Genomic DNA, 19327 nt, shown 5'->3' with positions numbered 1-19327 from the left:
GGCGCTAATTGCTCCTCACAGGAATGTTGTTTGGCAGCGCCATCCCTACGTTCAAGGAACTCTCAGTCCAGACAGTTTTCACAGTGTTCCACGCTGGTGGAACCGCCTGCCAGCTGCTATCAGAACAGCGATGTCCCTCTCTAACTTCAAGAGGCTCTTGAAAGCATACGTTTTTGATTGGAGAAAAACTAATCTCCAGGTTCCTTTTGACATCTATAAAGACAAACTTCCCTCTCATAATTTACAACTAAGGAATGCAAGGAAGTACTACTTTTCTGACATCATTGCCAAAAAAAGTCACAATGATATATTTTTGAATGCAGATGATGGGAAAAAAGTCAGTCTTATTGTTACTGGATATCAGTGTTGCACTTGATACAGTTGACCGAAATATTTTACTCAAACCACTATAGAACAGGGCGGGTCTTTCTGGAACTGTACTAAAGTGGTTCAAAACATACTTAGAGAACAGGAAGTACTTTGTGTCAACAGGTAACTTTACATCAGAGAAGACAAGAATCACATGTGGAGTTCCCCAAGGTTCCAGTCTGGGAGCTCTTCTGTTCAATATCTACATTTCTCGAGCTAAACAAAATTGTCTTTGGAGCCAAAGACAAACGATTACAGGTCACCACAGATACACCTAAAAACTAGCAACCAGCGCAGAAATCTGGGTGTTGTGATGGACTCGCACCTAAACACATTAAGACAAAAACAAAGTCAGCCTACTACCACTTTAAAAACATATCAAGGTTAAAAGATCTGATGTCTCAACTGGGAAGAGTAGTCTGTGCATTCATCTATAGTAGCTTGATTATTGTGACAACATTTTTACGGGTATTTCGAATCGACACTACCTAGCGGCATCTCCCTGATGGTCTAGTGGTTAGGATTCGGCGCTCTCACCGCCGCGGCCCGGGTTCGATTCCCGGTCAGGGAACTGCTCTTTTTCTATGATACATTTCTCACAATATACACCAGAGGGTTTCAACAAGTTGAAAGATCAACGGCCACATGTACAGAGAGTGCGGTGCACAAGGATTGCGCGTACGCTCACGGTGGGATGTTCAAAAAGTGACTAGAATGTGAAAACTTGCCCTGGGTTCCATTCCCAGTCAGGGAACTGTGCTTTCCTTTACTAGATTTCTCACTCTACGCCTGCTGTCTCTTCTCCTGAGTTGTGCCCTTTCACTTGAATTATCTGCCTCAACGCGATCATACAGAATTACGCCATAGGCGCTAATTGCTCCTCACAGGAATGTTGTTTGGCAGCGCCATCCCTACGTTCAAGGAACTCTCAGTCCAGACAGTTTTCACAGTGTTCCACGCTGGTGGAACCGCCTGCCAGCTGCTATCAGAACAGCGATGTCCCTCTCTAACTTCAAGAGGCTCTTGAAAGCATACGTTTTTGATTGGAGAAAAACTAATCTCCAGGTTCCTTTTGACATCTATACAGACAAACTTCCCTCTCATAATTTACAACTAAGGAATGCAAGGAAGTACTACTTTTCTGACATCATTGCCAAAAAAAGTCACAATGATATATTTTTGAATGCAGATGATGGGAAAAAAGTCAGTCTTATTGTTACTGGATATCAGTGTTGCACTTGATACAGTTGACCGAAATATTTTACTCAAACCACTATAGAACTGGGCGGGTCTTTCTGGAACTGTACTAAAGTGGTTCAAAACATACTTAGAGAACAGGAAGTACTTTGTGTCAACAGGTAACTTTACATCAGAGAAGACAAGAATCACATGTGGAGTTCCCCAAGGTTCCAGTCTGGGAGCTCTTCTGTTCAATATCTACATTTCTCGAGCTAAACAAAATTGTCTTTGGAGCCAAAGACAAACGATTACAGGTCACCACAGATACACCTAAAAACTAGCAACCAGCGCAGAAATCTGGGTGTTGTGATGGACTCGCACCTAAACACATTAAGACAAAAACAAAGTCAGCCTACTACCACTTTAAAAACATATCAAGGTTAAAAGATCTGATGTCTCAACTGGGAAGAGTAGTCTGTGCATTCATCTATAGTAGCTTGATTATTGTGACAACATTTTTACGGGTATTTCGAATCGACACTACCTAGCGGCATCTCCCTGATGGTCTAGTGGTTAGGATTCGGCGCTCTCACCGCCGCGGCCCGGGTTCGATTCCCGGTCAGGGAACTGCTCTTTTTCTATGATACATTTCTCACAATATACACCAGAGGGTTTCAACAAGTTGAAAGATCAACGGCCACATGTACAGAGAGTGCGGTGCACAAGGATTGCGCGTACGCTCACGGTGGGATGTTCAAAAAGTGACTAGAATGTGAAAACTTGCCCTGGGTTCCATTCCCAGTCAGGGAACTGTGCTTTCCTTTACTAGATTTCTCACTCTACGCCTGCTGTCTCTTCTCCTGAGTTGTGCCCTTTCACTTGAATTATCTGCCTCAACGCGATCATACAGAATTACGCCATAGGCGCTAATTGCTCCTCACAGGAATGTTGTTTGGCAGCGCCATCCCTACGTTCAAGGAACTCTCAGTCCAGACAGTTTTCACAGTGTTCCACGCTGGTGGAACCGCCTGCCAGCTGCTATCAGAACAGCGATGTCCCTCTCTAACTTCAAGAGGCTCTTGAAAGCATACGTTTTTGATTGGAGAAAAACTAATCTCCAGGTTCCTTTTGACATCTATAAAGACAAACTTCCCTCTCATAATTTACAACTAAGGAATGCAAGGAAGTACTACTTTTCTGACATCATTGCCAAAAAAAGTCACAATGATATATTTTTGAATGCAGATGATGGGAAAAAAGTCAGTCTTATTGTTACTGGATATCAGTGTTGCACTTGATACAGTTGACCGAAATATTTTACTCAAACCACTATAGAACTGGGCGGGTCTTTCTGGAACTGTACTAAAGTGGTTCAAAACATACTTAGAGAACAGGAAGTACTTTGTGTCAACAGGTAACTTTAAGAGATCACATGTGGAGTTCCCCAAGGTTCCAGTCTGGGAGCTCTTCTGTTCAATATCTACATTTCTCGAGCTAAACAAAATTGTCTTTGGAGCCAAAGACAAACGATTACAGGTCACCACAGATACACCTAAAAACTAGCAACCAGCGCAGAAATCTGGGTGTTGTGATGGACTCGCACCTAAACACATTAAGACAAAAACAAAGTCAGCCTACTACCACTTTAAAAACATATCAAGGTTAAAAGATCTGATGTTTCAACTGGGAAGAGTAGTCTGTGCATTCATCTATAGTAGCTTGATTATTGTGACAACATTTTTACGGGTATTTCGAATTGACACTACCTAGCGGCATCTCCCTGATGGTCTAGTGGTTAGGATTCGGCGCTCTCACCGCCGCGGCCCGGGTTCGATTCCCGGTCAGGGAACTGCTCTTTTTCTATGATACATTTCTCACAATATACACCAGAGGGTTTCAACAAGTTGAAAGATCAACGGCCACATGTACAGAGAGTGCGGTGCACAAGGATTGCGCGTACGCTCACGGTGGGATGTTCAAAAAGTGACTAGAATGTGAAAACTTGCCCTGGGTTCCATTCCCAGTCAGGGAACTGTGCTTTCCTTTACTAGATTTCTCACTCTACGCCTGCTGTCTCTTCTCCTGAGTTGTGCCCTTTCACTTGAATTATCTGCCTCAACGCGATCATACAGAATTACGCCATAGGCGCTAATTGCTCCTCACAGGAATGTTGTTTGGCAGCGCCATCCCTACGTTCAAGGAACTCTCAGTCCAGACAGTTTTCACAGTGTTCCACGCTGGTGGAACCGCCTGCCAGCTGCTATCAGAACAGCGATGTCCCTCTCTAACTTCAAGAGGCTCTTGAAAGCATACGTTTTTGATTGGAGAAAAACTAATCTCCAGGTTCCTTTTGACATCTATACAGACAAACTTCCCTCTCATAATTTACAACTAAGGAATGCAAGGAAGTACTACTTTTCTGACATCATTGCCAAAAAAAGTCACAATGATATATTTTTGAATGCAGATGATGGGAAAAAAGTCAGTCTTATTGTTACTGGATATCAGTGTTGCACTTGATACAGTTGACCGAAATATTTTACTCAAACCACTATAGAACTGGGCGGGTCTTTCTGGAACTGTACTAAAGTGGTTCAAAACATACTTAGAGAACAGGAAGTACTTTGTGTCAACAGGTAACTTTACATCAGAGAAGACAAGAATCACATGTGGAGTTCCCCAAGGTTCCAGTCTGGGAGCTCTTCTGTTCAATATCTACATTTCTCGAGCTAAACAAAATTGTCTTTGGAGCCAAAGACAAACGATTACAGGTCACCACAGATACACCTAAAAACTAGCAACCAGCGCAGAAATCTGGGTGTTGTGATGGACTCGCACCTAAACACATTAAGACAAAAACAAAGTCAGCCTACTACCACTTTAAAAACATATCAAGGTTAAAAGATCTGATGTCTCAACTGGGAAGAGTAGTCTGTGCATTCATCTATAGTAGCTTGATTATTGTGACAACATTTTTACGGGTATTTCGAATCGACACTACCTAGCGGCATCTCCCTGATGGTCTAGTGGTTAGGATTCGGCGCTCTCACCGCCGCGGCCCGGGTTCGATTCCCGGTCAGGGAACTGCTCTTTTTCTATGATACATTTCTCACAATATACACCAGAGGGTTTCAACAAGTTGAAAGATCAACGGCCACATGTACAGAGAGTGCGGTGCACAAGGATTGCGCGTACGCTCACGGTGGGATGTTCAAAAAGTGACTAGAATGTGAAAACTTGCCCTGGGTTCCATTCCCAGTCAGGGAACTGTGCTTTCCTTTACTAGATTTCTCACTCTACGCCTGCTGTCTCTTCTCCTGAGTTGTGCCCTTTCACTTGAATTATCTGCCTCAACGCGATCATACAGAATTACGCCATAGGCGCTAATTGCTCCTCACAGGAATGTTGTTTGGCAGCGCCATCCCTACGTTCAAGGAACTCTCAGTCCAGACAGTTTTCACAGTGTTCCACGCTGGTGGAACCGCCTGCCAGCTGCTATCAGAACAGCGATGTCCCTCTCTAACTTCAAGAGGCTCTTGAAAGCATACGTTTTTGATTGGAGAAAAACTAATCTCCAGGTTCCTTTTGACATCTATAAAGACAAACTTCCCTCTCATAATTTACAACTAAGGAATGCAAGGAAGTACTACTTTTCTGACATCATTGCCAAAAAAAGTCACAATGATATATTTTTGAATGCAGATGATGGGAAAAAAGTCAGTCTTATTGTTACTGGATATCAGTGTTGCACTTGATACAGTTGACCGAAATATTTTACTCAAACCACTATAGAACTGGGCGGGTCTTTCTGGAACTGTACTAAAGTGGTTCAAAACATACTTAGAGAACAGGAAGTACTTTGTGTCAACAGGTAACTTTAAGAGATCACATGTGGAGTTCCCCAAGGTTCCAGTCTGGGAGCTCTTCTGTTCAATATCTACATTTCTCGAGCTAAACAAAATTGTCTTTGGAGCCAAAGACAAACGATTACAGGTCACCACAGATACACCTAAAAACTAGCAACCAGCGCAGAAATCTGGGTGTTGTGATGGACTCGCACCTAAACACATTAAGACAAAAACAAAGTCAGCCTACTACCACTTTAAAAACATATCAAGGTTAAAAGATCTGATGTTTCAACTGGGAAGAGTAGTCTGTGCATTCATCTATAGTAGCTTGATTATTGTGACAACATTTTTACGGGTATTTCGAATTGACACTACCTAGCTGCATCTCCCTGATGGTCTAGTGGTTAGGATTTGGCGCTCTCACCGCCGCGGCCCGGGTTCGATTCCCGGTCAGGGAACTGCTCTTTTTCTATGATACATTTCTCACAATATACACCAGAGGGTTTCAACAAGTTGAAAGATCAACGGCCACATGTACAGAGAGTGCGGTGCACAAGGATTGCGCGTACGCTCACGGTGGGATGTTCAAAAAGTGACTAGAATGTGAAAACTTGCCCTGGGTTCCATTCCCAGTCAGGGAACTGTGCTTTCCTTTACTAGATTTCTCACTCTACGCCTGCTGTCTCTTCTCCTGAGTTGTGCCCTTTCACTTGAATTATCTGCCTCAACGCGATCATACAGAATTACGCCATAGGCGCTAATTGCTCCTCACAGGAATGTTGTTTGGCAGCGCCATCCCTACGTTCAAGGAACTCTCAGTCCAGACAGTTTTCACAGTGTTCCACGCTGGTGGAACCGCCTGCCAGCTGCTATCAGAACAGCGATGTCCCTCTCTAACTTCAAGAGGCTCTTGAAAGCATACGTTTTTGATTGGAGAAAAACTAATCTCCAGGTTCCTTTTGACATCTATAAAGACAAACTTCCCTCTCATAATTTACAACTAAGGAATGCAAGGAAGTACTACTTTTCTGACATCATTGCCAAAAAAAGTCACAATGATATATTTTTGAATGCAGATGATGGGAAAAAAGTCAGTCTTATTGTTACTGGATATCAGTGTTGCACTTGATACAGTTGACCGAAATATTTTACTCAAACCACTATAGAACTGGGCGGGTCTTTCTGGAACTGTACTAAAGTGGTTCAAAACATACTTAGAGAACAGGAAGTACTTTGTGTCAACAGGTAACTTTAAGAGATCACATGTGGAGTTCCCCAAGGTTCCAGTCTGGGAGCTCTTCTGTTCAATATCTACATTTCTCGAGCTAAACAAAATTGTCTTTGGAGCCAAAGACAAACGATTACAGGTCACCACAGATACACCTAAAAACTAGCAACCAGCGCAGAAATCTGGGTGTTGTGATGGACTCGCACCTAAACACATTAAGACAAAAACAAAGTCAGCCTACTACCACTTTAAAAACATATCAAGGTTAAAAGATCTGATGTTTCAACTGGGAAGAGTAGTCTGTGCATTCATCTATAGTAGCTTGATTATTGTGACAACATTTTTACGGGTATTTCGAATTGACACTACCTAGCTGCATCTCCCTGATGGTCTAGTGGTTAGGATTTGGCGCTCTCACCGCCGCGGCCCGGGTTCGATTCCCGGTCAGGGAACTGCTCTTTTTCTATGATACATTTCTCACAATATACACCAGAGGGTTTCAACAAGTTGAAAGATCAACGGCCACATGTACAGAGAGTGCGGTGCACAAGGATTGCGCGTACGCTCACGGTGGGATGTTCAAAAAGTGACTAGAATGTGAAAACTTGCCCTGGGTTCCATTCCCAGTCAGGGAACTGTGCTTTCCTTTACTAGATTTCTCACTCTACGCCTGCTGTCTCTTCTCCTGAGTTGTGCCCTTTCACTTGAATTATCTGCCTCAACGCGATCATACAGAATTACGCCATAGGCGCTAATTGCTCCTCACAGGAATGTTGTTTGGCAGCGCCATCCCTACATTCAAGGAACTCTCAGTCCAGACAGTTTTCACAGTGTTCCACGCTGGTGGAACCGCCTGCCAGCTGCTATCAGAACAGCGATGTCCCTCTCTAAATTCAAGAGGCTCTTGAAAGCATACGTTTTTGATTGGAGAAAAACTAATCTCCAGGTTCCTTTTGACATCTATAAAGACAAACTTCCCTCTCATAATTTACAACTAAGGAATGCAAGGAAGTACTACTTTTCTGACATCATTGCCAAAAAAAGTCACAATGATACATTTTTGAATGCAGATGATGGGAAAAAAGTCAGTCTTATTGTTACTGGATATCAGTGTTGCACTTGATACAGTTGAGCGAAATATTTTACTCAAACCACTATAGAACTGGGCGGGTCTTTCTGGAACTGTACTAAAGTGGTTCAAAACATACTTAGAGAACAGGAAGTACTTTGTGTCAACAGGTAACTTTACATCAGAGAAGACAAGAATCACATGTGGAGTTCCCCAAGGTTCCAGTCTGGGAGCTCTTCTGTTCAATATCTACATTTCTCGAGCTAAACAAAATTGTCTTTGGAGCCAAAGACAAACGATTACAGGTCACCACAGATACACCTAAAAACTAGCAACCAGCGCAGAAATCTGGGTGTTGTGATGGACTCGCACCTAAACACATTAAGACAAAAACAAAGTCAGCCTACTACCACTTTAAAAACATATCAAGGTTAAAAGATCTGATGTTTCAACTGGGAAGAGTAGTCTGTGCATTCATCTATAGTAGCTTGATTATTGTGACAACATTTTTACGGGTATTTCGAATTGACACTACCTAGCGGCATCTCCCTGATGGTCTAGTGGTTAGGATTTGGCGCTCTCACCGCCGCGGCCCGGGTTCGATTCCCGGTCAGGGAACTGCTCTTTTTCTATGATACATTTCTCACAATATACACCAGAGGGTTTCAACAAGTTGAAAGATCAACGGCCACATGTACAGAGAGTGCGGTGCACAAGGATTGCGCGTACGCTCACGGTGGGATGTTCAAAAAGTGACTAGAATGTGAAAACTTGCCCTGGGTTCCATTCCCAGTCAGGGAACTGTGCTTTCCTTTACTAGATTTCTCACTCTACGCCTGCTGTCTCTTCTCCTGAGTTGTGCCCTTTCACTTGAATTATCTGCCTCAACGCGATCATACAGAATTACGCCATAGGCGCTAATTGCTCCTCACAGGAATGTTGTTTGGCAGCGCCATCCCTACATTCAAGGAACTCTCAGTCCAGACAGTTTTCACAGTGTTCCACGCTGGTGGAACCGCCTGCCAGCTGCTATCAGAACAGCGATGTCCCTCTCTAAATTCAAGAGGCTCTTGAAAGCATACGTTTTTGATTGGAGAAAAACTAATCTCCAGGTTCCTTTTGACATCTATAAAGACAAACTTCCCTCTCATAATTTACAACTAAGGAATGCAAGGAAGTACTACTTTTCTGACATCATTGCCAAAAAAAGTCACAATGATACATTTTTGAATGCAGATGATGGGAAAAAAGTCAGTCTTATTGTTACTGGATATCAGTGTTGCACTTGATACAGTTGAGCGAAATATTTTACTCAAACCACTATAGAACTGGGCGGGTCTTTCTGGAACTGTACTAAAGTGGTTCAAAACATACTTAGAGAACAGGAAGTACTTTGTGTCAACAGGTAACTTTACATCAGAGAAGACAAGAATCACATGTGGAGTTCCCCAAGGTTCCAGTCTGGGAGCTCTTCTGTTCAATATCTACATTTCTCGAGCTAAACAAAATTGTCTTTGGAGCCAAAGACAAACGATTACAGGTCACCACAGATACACCTAAAAACTAGCAACCAGCGCAGAAATCTGGGTGTTGTGATGGACTCGCACCTAAACACATTAAGACAAAAACAAAGTCAGCCTACTACCACTTTAAAAACATATCAAGGTTAAAAGATCTGATGTCTCAACTGGGAAGAGTAGTCTGTGCATTCATCTATAGTAGCTTGATTATTGTGACAACATTTTTACGGGTATTTCGAATTGACACTACCTAGCGGCATCTCCCTGATGGTCTAGTGGTTAGGATTCGGCGCTCTCACCGCCGCGGCCCGGGTTCGATTCCCGGTCACGGAACTGCTCTTTTTCTATGATACATTTCTCACAATATACACCAGAGGGTTTCAACAAGTTGAAAGATCAACGGCCACATGTACAGAGAGTGCGGTGCACAAGGATTGCGCGTACGCTCACGGTGGGATGTTCAAAAAGTGACTAGAATGTGAAAACTTGCCCTGGGTTCCATTCCCAGTCAGGGAACTGTGCTTTCCTTTACTAGATTTCTCACTCTACGCCTGCTGTCTCTTCTCCTGAGTTGTGCCCTTTCACTTGAATTATCTGCCTCAACGCGATCATACAGAATTACGCCATAGGCGCTAATTGCTCCTCACAGGAATGTTGTTTGGCAGCGCCATCCCTACGTTCAAGGAACTCTCAGTCCAGACAGTTTTCACAGTGTTCCACGCTGGTGGAACCGCCTGCCAGCTGCTATCAGAACAGCGATGTCCCTCTCTAACTTCAAGAGGCTCTTGAAAGCATACGTTTTTGATTGGAGAAAAACTAATCTCCAGGTTCCTTTTGACATCTATAAAGACAAACTTCCCTCTCATAATTTACAACTAAGGAATGCAAGGAAGTACTACTTTTCTGACATCATTGCCAAAAAAAGTCACAATGATATATTTTTGAATGCAGATGATGGGAAAAAAGTCAGTCTTATTGTTACTGGATATCAGTGTTGCACTTGATACAGTTGACCGAAATATTTTACTCAAACCACTATAGAACTGGGCGGGTCTTTCTGGAACTGTACTAAAGTGGTTCAAAACATACTTAGAGAACAGGAAGTACTTTGTGTCAACAGGTAACTTTACATCAGAGAAGACAAGAATCACATGAGGAGTTCCCCAAGGTTCCAGTCTGGGAGCTCTTCTGTTCAATATCTACATTTCTCGAGCTAAACAAAATTGTCTTTGGAGCCAAAGACAAACGATTACAGGTCACCACAGATACACCTAAAAACTAGCAACCAGCGCAGAAATCTGGGTGTTGTGATGGACTCGCACCTAAACACATTAAGACAAAAACAAAGTCAGCCTACTACCACTTTAAAAACATATCAAGGTTAAAAGATCTGATGTCTCAACTGGGAAGAGTAGTCTGTGCATTCATCTATAGTAGCTTGATTATTGTGACAACATTTTTACGGGTATTTCGAATCGACACTACCTAGCGGCATCTCCCTGATGGTCTAGTGGTTAGGATTCGGCGCTCTCACCGCCGCGGCCCGGGTTCGATTCCCGGTCAGGGAACTGCTCTTTTTCTATGATACATTTCTCACAATATACACCAGAGGGTTTCAACAAGTTGAAAGATCAACGGCCACATGTACAGAGAGTGCGGTGCACAAGGATTGCGCGTACGCTCACGGTGGGATGTTCAAAAAGTGACTAGAATGTGAAAACTTGCCCTGGGTTCCATTCCCAGTCAGGGAACTGTGCTTTCCTTTACTAGATTTCTCACTCTACGCCTGCTGTCTCTTCTCCTGAGTTGTGCCCTTTCACTTGAATTATCTGCCTCAACGCGATCATACAGAATTACGCCATAGGCGCTAATTGCTCCTCACAGGAATGTTGTTTGGCAGCGCCATCCCTACGTTCAAGGAACTCTCAGTCCAGACAGTTTTCACAGTGTTCCACGCTGGTGGAACCGCCTGCCAGCTGCTATCAGAACAGCGATGTCCCTCTCTAACTTCAAGAGGCTCTTGAAAGCATACGTTTTTGATTGGAGAAAAACTAATCTCCAGGTTCCTTTTGACATCTATAAAGACAAACTTCCCTCTCATAATTTACAACTAAGGAATGCAAGGAAGTACTACTTTTCTGACATCATTGCCAAAAAAAGTCACAATGATATATTTTTGAATGCAGATGATGGGAAAAAAGTCAGTCTTATTGTTACTGGATATCAGTGTTGCACTTGATACAGTTGACCGAAATATTTTACTCAAACCACTATAGAACTGGGCGGGTCTTTCTGGAACTGTACTAAAGTGGTTCAAAACATACTTAGAGAACAGGAAGTACTTTGTGTCAACAGGTAACTTTACATCAGAGAAGACAAGAATCACATGAGGAGTTCCCCAAGGTTCCAGTCTGGGAGCTCTTCTGTTCAATATCTACATTTCTCGAGCTAAACAAAATTGTCTTTGGAGCCAAAGACAAACGATTACAGGTCACCACAGATACACCTAAAAACTAGCAACCAGCGCAGAAATCTGGGTGTTGTGATGGACTCGCACCTAAACACATTAAGACAAAAACAAAGTCAGCCTACTACCACTTTAAAAACATATCAAGGTTAAAAGATCTGATGTCTCAACTGGGAAGAGTAGTCTGTGCATTCATCTATAGTAGCTTGATTATTGTGACAACATTTTTACGGGTATTTCGAATCGACACTACCTAGCGGCATCTCCCTGATGGTCTAGTGGTTAGGATTCGGCGCTCTCACCGCCGCGGCCCGGGTTCGATTCCCGGTCAGGGAACTGCTCTTTTTCTATGATACATTTCTCACAATATACACCAGAGGGTTTCAACAAGTTGAAAGATCAACGGCCACATGTACAGAGAGTGCGGTGCACAAGGATTGCGCGTACGCTCACGGTGGGATGTTCAAAAAGTGACTAGAATGTGAAAACTTGCCCTGGGTTCCATTCCCAGTCAGGGAACTGTGCTTTCCTTTACTAGATTTCTCACTCTACGCCTGCTGTCTCTTCTCCTGAGTTGTGCCCTTTCACTTGAATTATCTGCCTCAACGCGATCATACAGAATTACGCCATAGGCGCTAATTGCTCCTCACAGGAATGTTGTTTGGCAGCGCCATCCCTACGTTCAAGGAACTCTCAGTCCAGACAGTTTTCACAGTGTTCCACGCTGGTGGAACCGCCTGCCAGCTGCTATCAGAACAGCGATGTCCCTCTCTAACTTCAAGAGGCTCTTGAAAGCATACGTTTTTGATTGGAGAAAAACTAATCTCCAGGTTCCTTTTGACATCTATAAAGACAAACTTCCCTCTCATAATTTACAACTAAGGAATGCAAGGAAGTACTACTTTTCTGACATCATTGCCAAAAAAAGTCACAATGATATATTTTTGAATGCAGATGATGGGAAAAAAGTCAGTCTTATTGTTACTGGATATCAGTGTTGCACTTGATACAGTTGACCGAAATATTTTACTCAAACCACTATAGAACAGGGCGGGTCTTTCTGGAACTGTACTAAAGTGGTTCAAAACATACTTAGAGAACAGGAAGTACTTTGTGTCAACAGGTAACTTTACATCAGAGAAGACAAGAATCACATGTGGAGTTCCCCAAGGTTCCAGTCTGGGAGCACTTCTGTTCAATATCTACATTTCTCGAGCTAAACAAAATTGTCTTTGGAGCCAAAGACAAACGATTACAGGTCACCACAGATACACCTAAAAACTAGCAACCAGCGCAGAAATCTGGGTGTTGTGATGGACTCGCACCTAAACACATTAAGACAAAAACAAAGTCAGCCTACTACCACTTTAAAAACATATCAAGGTTAAAAGATCTGATGTCTCAACTGGGAAGAGTAGTCTGTGCATTCATCTATAGTAGCTTGATTATTGTGACAACATTTTTACGGGTATTTCGAATCGACACTACCTAGCGGCATCTCCCTGATGGTCTAGTGGTTAGGATTCGGCGCTCTCACCGCCGCGGCCCGGGTTCGATTCCCGGTCAGGGAACTGCTCTTTTTCTATGATACATTTCTCACAATATACACCAGAGGGTTTCAACAAGTTGAAAGATCAACGGCCACATGTACAGAGAGTGCGGTGCACAAGGATTGCGCGTACGCTCACGGTGGGATGTTCAAAAAGTGACTAGAATGTGAAAACTTGCCCTGGGTTCCATTCCCAGTCAGGGAACTGTGCTTTCCTTTACTAGATTTCTCACTCTACGCCTGCTGTCTCTTCTCCTGAGTTGTGCCCTTTCACTTGAATTATCTGCCTCAACGCGATCATACAGAATTACGCCATAGGCGCTAATTGCTCCTCACAGGAATGTTGTTTGGCAGCGCCATCCCTACGTTCAAGGAACTCTCAGTCCAGACAGTTTTCACAGTGTTCCACGCTGGTGGAACCGCCTGCCAGCTGCTATCAGAACAGCGATGTCCCTCTCTAACTTCAAGAGGCTCTTGAAAGCATACGTTTTTGATTGGAGAAAAACTAATCTCCAGGTTCCTTTTGACATCTATACAGACAAACTTCCCTCTCATAATTTACAACTAAGGAATGCAAGGAAGTACTACTTTTCTGACATCATTGCCAAAAAAAGTCACAATGATATATTTTTGAATGCAGATGATGGGAAAAAAGTCAGTCTTATTGTTACTGGATATCAGTGTTGCACTTGATACAGTTGACCGAAATATTTTACTCAAACCACTATAGAACTGGGCGGGTCTTTCTGGAACTGTACTAAAGTGGTTCAAAACATACTTAGAGAACAGGAAGTACTTTGTGTCAACAGGTAACTTTACATCAGAGAAGACAAGAATCACATGTGGAGTTCCCCAAGGTTCCAGTCTGGGAGCTCTTCTGTTCAATATCTACATTTCTCGAGCTAAACAAAATTGTCTTTGGAGCCAAAGACAAACGATTACAGGTCACCACAGATACACCTAAAAACTAGCAACCAGCGCAGAAATCTGGGTGTTGTGATGGACTCGCACCTAAACACATTAAGACAAAAACAAAGTCAGCCTACTACCACTTTAAAAACATATCAAGGTTAAAAGATCTGATGTCTCAACTGGGAAGAGTAGTCTGTGCATTCATCTATAGTAGCTTGATTATTGTGACAACATTTTTACGGGTATTTCGAATCGACACTACCTAGCGGCATCTCCCTGATGGTCTAGTGGTTAGGATTCGGCGCTCTCACCGCCGCGGCCCGGGTTCGATTCCCGGTCAGGGAACTGCTCTTTTTCTATGATACATTTCTCACAATATACACCAGAGGGTTTCAACAAGTTGAAAGATCAACGGCCACATGTACAGAGAGTGCGGTGCACAAGGATTGCGCGTACGCTCACGGTGGGATGTTCAAAAAGTGACTAGAATGTGAAAACTTGCCCTGGGTTCCATTCCCAGTCAGGGAACTGTGCTTTCCTTTACTAGATTTCTCACTCTACGCCTGCTGTCTCTTCTCCTGAGTTGTGCCCTTTCACTTGAATTATCTGCCTCAACGCGATCATACAGAATTACGCCATAGGCGCTAATTGCTCCTCACAGGAATGTTGTTTGGCAGCGCCATCCCTACGTTCAAGGAACTCTCAGTCCAGACAGTTTTCACAGTGTTCCACGCTGGTGGAACCGCCTGCCAGCTGCTATCAGAACAGCGATGTCCCTCTCTAACTTCAAGAGGCTCTTGAAAGCATACGTTTTTGATTGGAGAAAAACTAATCTCCAGGTTCCTTTTGACATCTATAAAGACAAACTTCCCTCTCATAATTTACAACTAAGGAATGCAAGGAAGTACTACTTTTCTGACATCATTGCCAAAAAAAGTCACAATGATATATTTTTGAATGCAGATGATGGGAAAAAAGTCAGTCTTATTGTTACTGGATATCAGTGTTGCACTTGATACAGTTGACCGAAATATTTTACTCAAACCACTATAGAACTGGGCGGGTCTTTCTGGAACTGTACTAAAGTGGTTCAAAACATACTTAGAGAACAGGAAGTACTTTGTGTCAACAGGTAACTTTAAGAGATCACATGTGGAGTTCCCCAAGGTTCCAGTCTGGGAGCTCTTCTGTTCAATATCTACATTTCTCGAGCTAAACAAAATTGTCTTTGGAGCCAAAGACAAACGATTACAGGTCACCACAGATACACCTAAAAACTAGCAACCAGCGCAGAAATCTGGGTGTTGTGATGGACTCGCACCTAAACACATTAAGACAAAAACAAAGTCAGCCTACTACCACTTTAAAAACATATCAAGGTTAAAAGATCTGATGTTTCAACTGGGAAGAGTAGTCTGTGCATTCATCTATAGTAGCTTGATTATTGTGACAACATTTTTACGGGTATTTAGAATTGACACTACCTAGCGGCATCTCCCTGATGGTCTAGTGGTTAGGATTTGGCGCTCTCACCGCCGCGGCCCGGGTTCGATTCCCGGTCAGGGAACTGCTCTTTTTCTATGATACATTTCTCACAATATACACCAGAGGGTTTCAACAAGTTGAAAGATCAACGGCCACATGTACAGAGAGTGCGGTGCACAAGGATTGCGCGTACGCTCACGGTGGGATGTTCAAAAAGTGACTAGAATGTGAAAACTTGCCCTGGGTTCCATTCCCCGTCAGGGAACTGTGCTTTCCTTTACTAGATTTCTCACTCTACGCCTGCTGTCTCTTCTCCTGAGTTGTGCCCTTTCACTTGAATTATCTGCCTCAACGCGATCATACAGAATTACGCCATAGGCGCTAATTGCTCCTCACAGGAATGTTGTTTGGCAGCGCCATCCCTACATTCAAGGAACTCTCAGTCCAGACAGTTTTCACAGTGTTCCACGCTGGTGGAACCGCCTGCCAGCTGCTATCAGAACAGCGATGTCCCTCTCTAAATTCAAGAGGCTCTTGAAAGCATACGTTTTTGATTGGAGAAAAACTAATCTCCAGGTTCCTTTTGACATCTATAAAGACAAACTTCCCTCTCATAATTTACAACTAAGGAATGCAAGGAAGTACTACTTTTCTGACATCATTGCCAAAAAAAGTCACAATGATACATTTTTGAATGCAGATGATGGGAAAAAAGTCAGTCTTATTGTTACTGGATATCAGTGTTGCACTTGATACAGTTGAGCGAAATATTTTACTCAAACCACTATAGAACTGGGCGGGTCTTTCTGGAACTGTACTAAAGTGGTTCAAAACATACTTAGAGAACAGGAAGTACTTTGTGTCAACAGGTAACTTTACATCAGAGAAGACAAGAATCACATGTGGAGTTCCCCAAGGTTCCAGTCTGGGAGCTCTTCTGTTCAATATCTACATTTCTCGAGCTAAACAAAATTGTCTTTGGAGCCAAAGACAAACGATTACAGGTCACCACAGATACACCTAAAAACTAGCAACCAGCGCAGAAATCTGGGTGTTGTGATGGACTCGCACCTAAACACATTAAGACAAAAACAAAGTCAGCCTACTACCACTTTAAAAACATATCAAGGTTAAAAGATCTGATGTCTCAACTGGGAAGAGTAGTCTGTGCATTCATCTATAGTAGCTTGATTATTGTGACAACATTTTTACGGGTATTTCGAATTGACACTACCTAGCGTCATCTCCCTGATGGTCTAGTGGTTAGGATTCGGCGCTCTCACCGCCGCGGCCCGGGTTCGATTCCCGGTCAGGGAACTGCTCTTTTTCTATGATACATTTCTCACAATATACACCAGAGGGTTTCAACAAGTTGAAAGATCAACGGCCACATGTACAGAGAGTGCGGTGCACAAGGATTGCGCGTACGCTCACGGTGGGATGTTCAAAAAGTGACTAGAATGTGAAAACTTGCCCTGGGTTCCATTCCCAGTCAGGGAACTGTGCTTTCCTTTACTAGATTTCTCACTCTACGCCTGCTGTCTCTTCTCCTGAGTTGTGCCCTTTCACTTGAATTATCTGCCTCAACGCGATCATACAGAATTACGCCATAGGCGCTAATTGCTCCTCACAGGAATGTTGTTTGGCAGCGCCATCCCTACGTTCAAGGAACTCTCAGTCCAGACAGTTTTCACAGTGTTCCACGCTGGTGGAACCGCCTGCCAGCTGCTATCAGAACAGCGATGTCCCTCTCTAACTTCAAGAGGCTCTTGAAAGCATACGTTTTTGATTGGAGAAAAACTAATCTCCAGGTTCCTTTTGACATCTATAAAGACAAACTTCCCTCTCATAATTTACAACTAAGGAATGCAAGGAAGTACTACTTTTCTGACATCATTGCCAAAAAAAGTCACAATGATATATTTTTGAATGCAGATGATGGGAAAAAAGTCAGTCTTATTGTTACTGGATATCAGTGTTGCACTTGATACAGTTGACCGAAATATTTTACTCAAACCACTATAGAACTGGGCGGGTCTTTCTGGAACTGTACTAAAGTGGTTCAAAACATACTTAGAGAACAGGAAGTACTTTGTGTCAACAGGTAACTTTACATCAGAGAAGACAAGAATCACATGTGGAGTTCCCCAAGGTTCCAGTCTGGGAGCTCTTCTGTTCAATATCTACATTTCTCGAGCTAAACAAAATTGTCTTTGGAGCCAAAGACAAACGATTACAGGTCACCACAGATACACCTAAAAACTAGCAACCAGCGCAGAAATCTGGGTGTTGTGATGGACTCGCACCTAAACACATTAAGACAAAAACAAAGTCAGCCTACTACCACTTTAAAAACATATCAAGGTTAAAAGATCTGATGTCTCAACTGGGAAGAGTAGTCTGTGCATTCATCTATAGTAGCTTGATTATTGTGACAACATTTTTACGGGTATTTCGAATTGACACTACCTAGCGGCATCTCCCTGATGGTCTAGTGGTTAGGATTCGGCGCTCTCACCGCCGCGGCCCGGGTTCGATTCCCGGTCAGGGAACTGCTCTTTTTCTATGATACATTTCTCACAATATACACCAGAGGGTTTCAACAAGTTGAAAGATCAACGGCCACATGTACAGAGAGTGCGGTGCACAAGGATTGCGCGTACGCTCACGGTGGGATGTTCAAAAAGTGACTAGAATGTGAAAACTTGCCCTGGGTTCCATTCCCAGTCAGGGAACTGTGCTTTCCTTTACTAGATTTCTCACTCTACGCCTGCTGTCTCTTCTCCTGAGTTGTGCCCTTTCACTTGAATTATCTGCCTCAACGCGATCATACAGAATTACGCCATAGGCGCTAATTGCTCCTCACAGGAATGTTGTTTGGCAGCGCCATCCCTACGTTCAAGGAACTCTCAGTCCAGACAGTTTTCACAGTGTTCCACGCTGGTGGAACCGCCTGCCAGCTGCTATCAGAACAGCGATGTCCCTCTCTAACTTCAAGAGGCTCTTGAAAGCATACGTTTTTGATTGGAGAAAAACTAATCTCCAGGTTCCTTTTGACATCTATAAAGACAAACTTCCCTCTCATAATTTACAACTAAGGAATGCAAGGAAGTACTACTTTTCTGACATCATTGCCAAAAAAAGTCACAATGATATATTTTTGAATGCAGATGATGGGAAAAAAGTCAGTCTTATTGTTACTGGATATCAGTGTTGCACTTGATACAGTTGACCGAAATATTTTACTCAAACCACTATAGAACTGGGCGGGTCTTTCTGGAACTGTACTAAAGTGGTTCAAAACATACTTAGAGAACAGGAAGTACTTTGTGTCAACAGGTAACTTTACATCAGAGAAGACAAGAATCACATGTGGAGTTCCCCAAGGTTCCAGTCTGGGAGCTCTTCTGTTCAATATCTACATTTCTCGAGCTAAACAAAATTGTCTTTGGAGCCAAAGACAAACGATTACAGGTCACCACAGATACACCTAAAAACTAGCAACCAGCGCAGAAATCTGGGTGTTGTGATGGACTCGCACCTAAACACATTAAGACAAAAACAAAGTCAGCCTACTACCACTTTAAAAACATATCAAGGTTAAAAGATCTGATGTCTCAACTGGGAAGAGTAGTCTGTGCATTCATCTATAGTAGCTTGATTATTGTGACAACATTTTTACGGGTATTTCGAATTGACAC

At 43.0% G+C, this 19327-nt stretch overlaps 1 protein-coding gene and 15 non-coding genes across 16 annotated transcripts in view; 15 read left to right on the top strand and 1 right to left on the bottom strand.

Annotated features, from left to right (window-relative positions):
- The window catches only part of cpne2 (copine II), a 313754-nt gene that overhangs the window by 108924 nt on the left and 185503 nt on the right, over positions 1–19327 (bottom strand). The gene's annotated exons all lie outside the window — the stretch shown is intronic.
- trnae-cuc (transfer RNA glutamic acid (anticodon CUC)) lies at positions 869–940 on the top strand. Its single transcript has one exon. It is a non-coding gene; the product is annotated as a tRNA-Glu (tRNA).
- trnae-cuc (transfer RNA glutamic acid (anticodon CUC)) lies at positions 2104–2175 on the top strand. Its single transcript has one exon. It is a non-coding gene; the product is annotated as a tRNA-Glu (tRNA).
- Positions 3326–3397, top strand: trnae-cuc (transfer RNA glutamic acid (anticodon CUC)). The gene has a single exon. It is a non-coding gene; the product is annotated as a tRNA-Glu (tRNA).
- On the top strand, positions 4561–4632 carry trnae-cuc (transfer RNA glutamic acid (anticodon CUC)). The gene has a single exon. It is a non-coding gene; the product is annotated as a tRNA-Glu (tRNA).
- Positions 5783–5854, top strand: trnae-cuc (transfer RNA glutamic acid (anticodon CUC)). The gene has a single exon. It is a non-coding gene; the product is annotated as a tRNA-Glu (tRNA).
- trnae-cuc (transfer RNA glutamic acid (anticodon CUC)) lies at positions 7005–7076 on the top strand. Its single transcript has one exon. It is a non-coding gene; the product is annotated as a tRNA-Glu (tRNA).
- Positions 8240–8311, top strand: trnae-cuc (transfer RNA glutamic acid (anticodon CUC)). The gene has a single exon. It is a non-coding gene; the product is annotated as a tRNA-Glu (tRNA).
- Positions 9475–9546, top strand: trnae-cuc (transfer RNA glutamic acid (anticodon CUC)). Its single transcript has one exon. It is a non-coding gene; the product is annotated as a tRNA-Glu (tRNA).
- trnae-cuc (transfer RNA glutamic acid (anticodon CUC)) lies at positions 10710–10781 on the top strand. Its single transcript has one exon. It is a non-coding gene; the product is annotated as a tRNA-Glu (tRNA).
- On the top strand, positions 11945–12016 carry trnae-cuc (transfer RNA glutamic acid (anticodon CUC)). The gene has a single exon. It is a non-coding gene; the product is annotated as a tRNA-Glu (tRNA).
- trnae-cuc (transfer RNA glutamic acid (anticodon CUC)) lies at positions 13180–13251 on the top strand. Its single transcript has one exon. It is a non-coding gene; the product is annotated as a tRNA-Glu (tRNA).
- Positions 14415–14486, top strand: trnae-cuc (transfer RNA glutamic acid (anticodon CUC)). Its single transcript has one exon. It is a non-coding gene; the product is annotated as a tRNA-Glu (tRNA).
- On the top strand, positions 15637–15708 carry trnae-cuc (transfer RNA glutamic acid (anticodon CUC)). The gene has a single exon. It is a non-coding gene; the product is annotated as a tRNA-Glu (tRNA).
- trnae-cuc (transfer RNA glutamic acid (anticodon CUC)) lies at positions 16872–16943 on the top strand. The gene has a single exon. It is a non-coding gene; the product is annotated as a tRNA-Glu (tRNA).
- On the top strand, positions 18107–18178 carry trnae-cuc (transfer RNA glutamic acid (anticodon CUC)). The gene has a single exon. It is a non-coding gene; the product is annotated as a tRNA-Glu (tRNA).

This window comes from Cololabis saira, chromosome 5, assembly GCF_033807715.1.
Source record: "Cololabis saira isolate AMF1-May2022 chromosome 5, fColSai1.1, whole genome shotgun sequence".
NCBI lineage: Eukaryota > Metazoa > Chordata > Actinopteri > Beloniformes > Belonidae > Cololabis > Cololabis saira.
The sequence above is the reverse complement of the archived record's forward strand: the minus strand, read 5'-3'. Positions and strand labels throughout refer to the sequence as shown.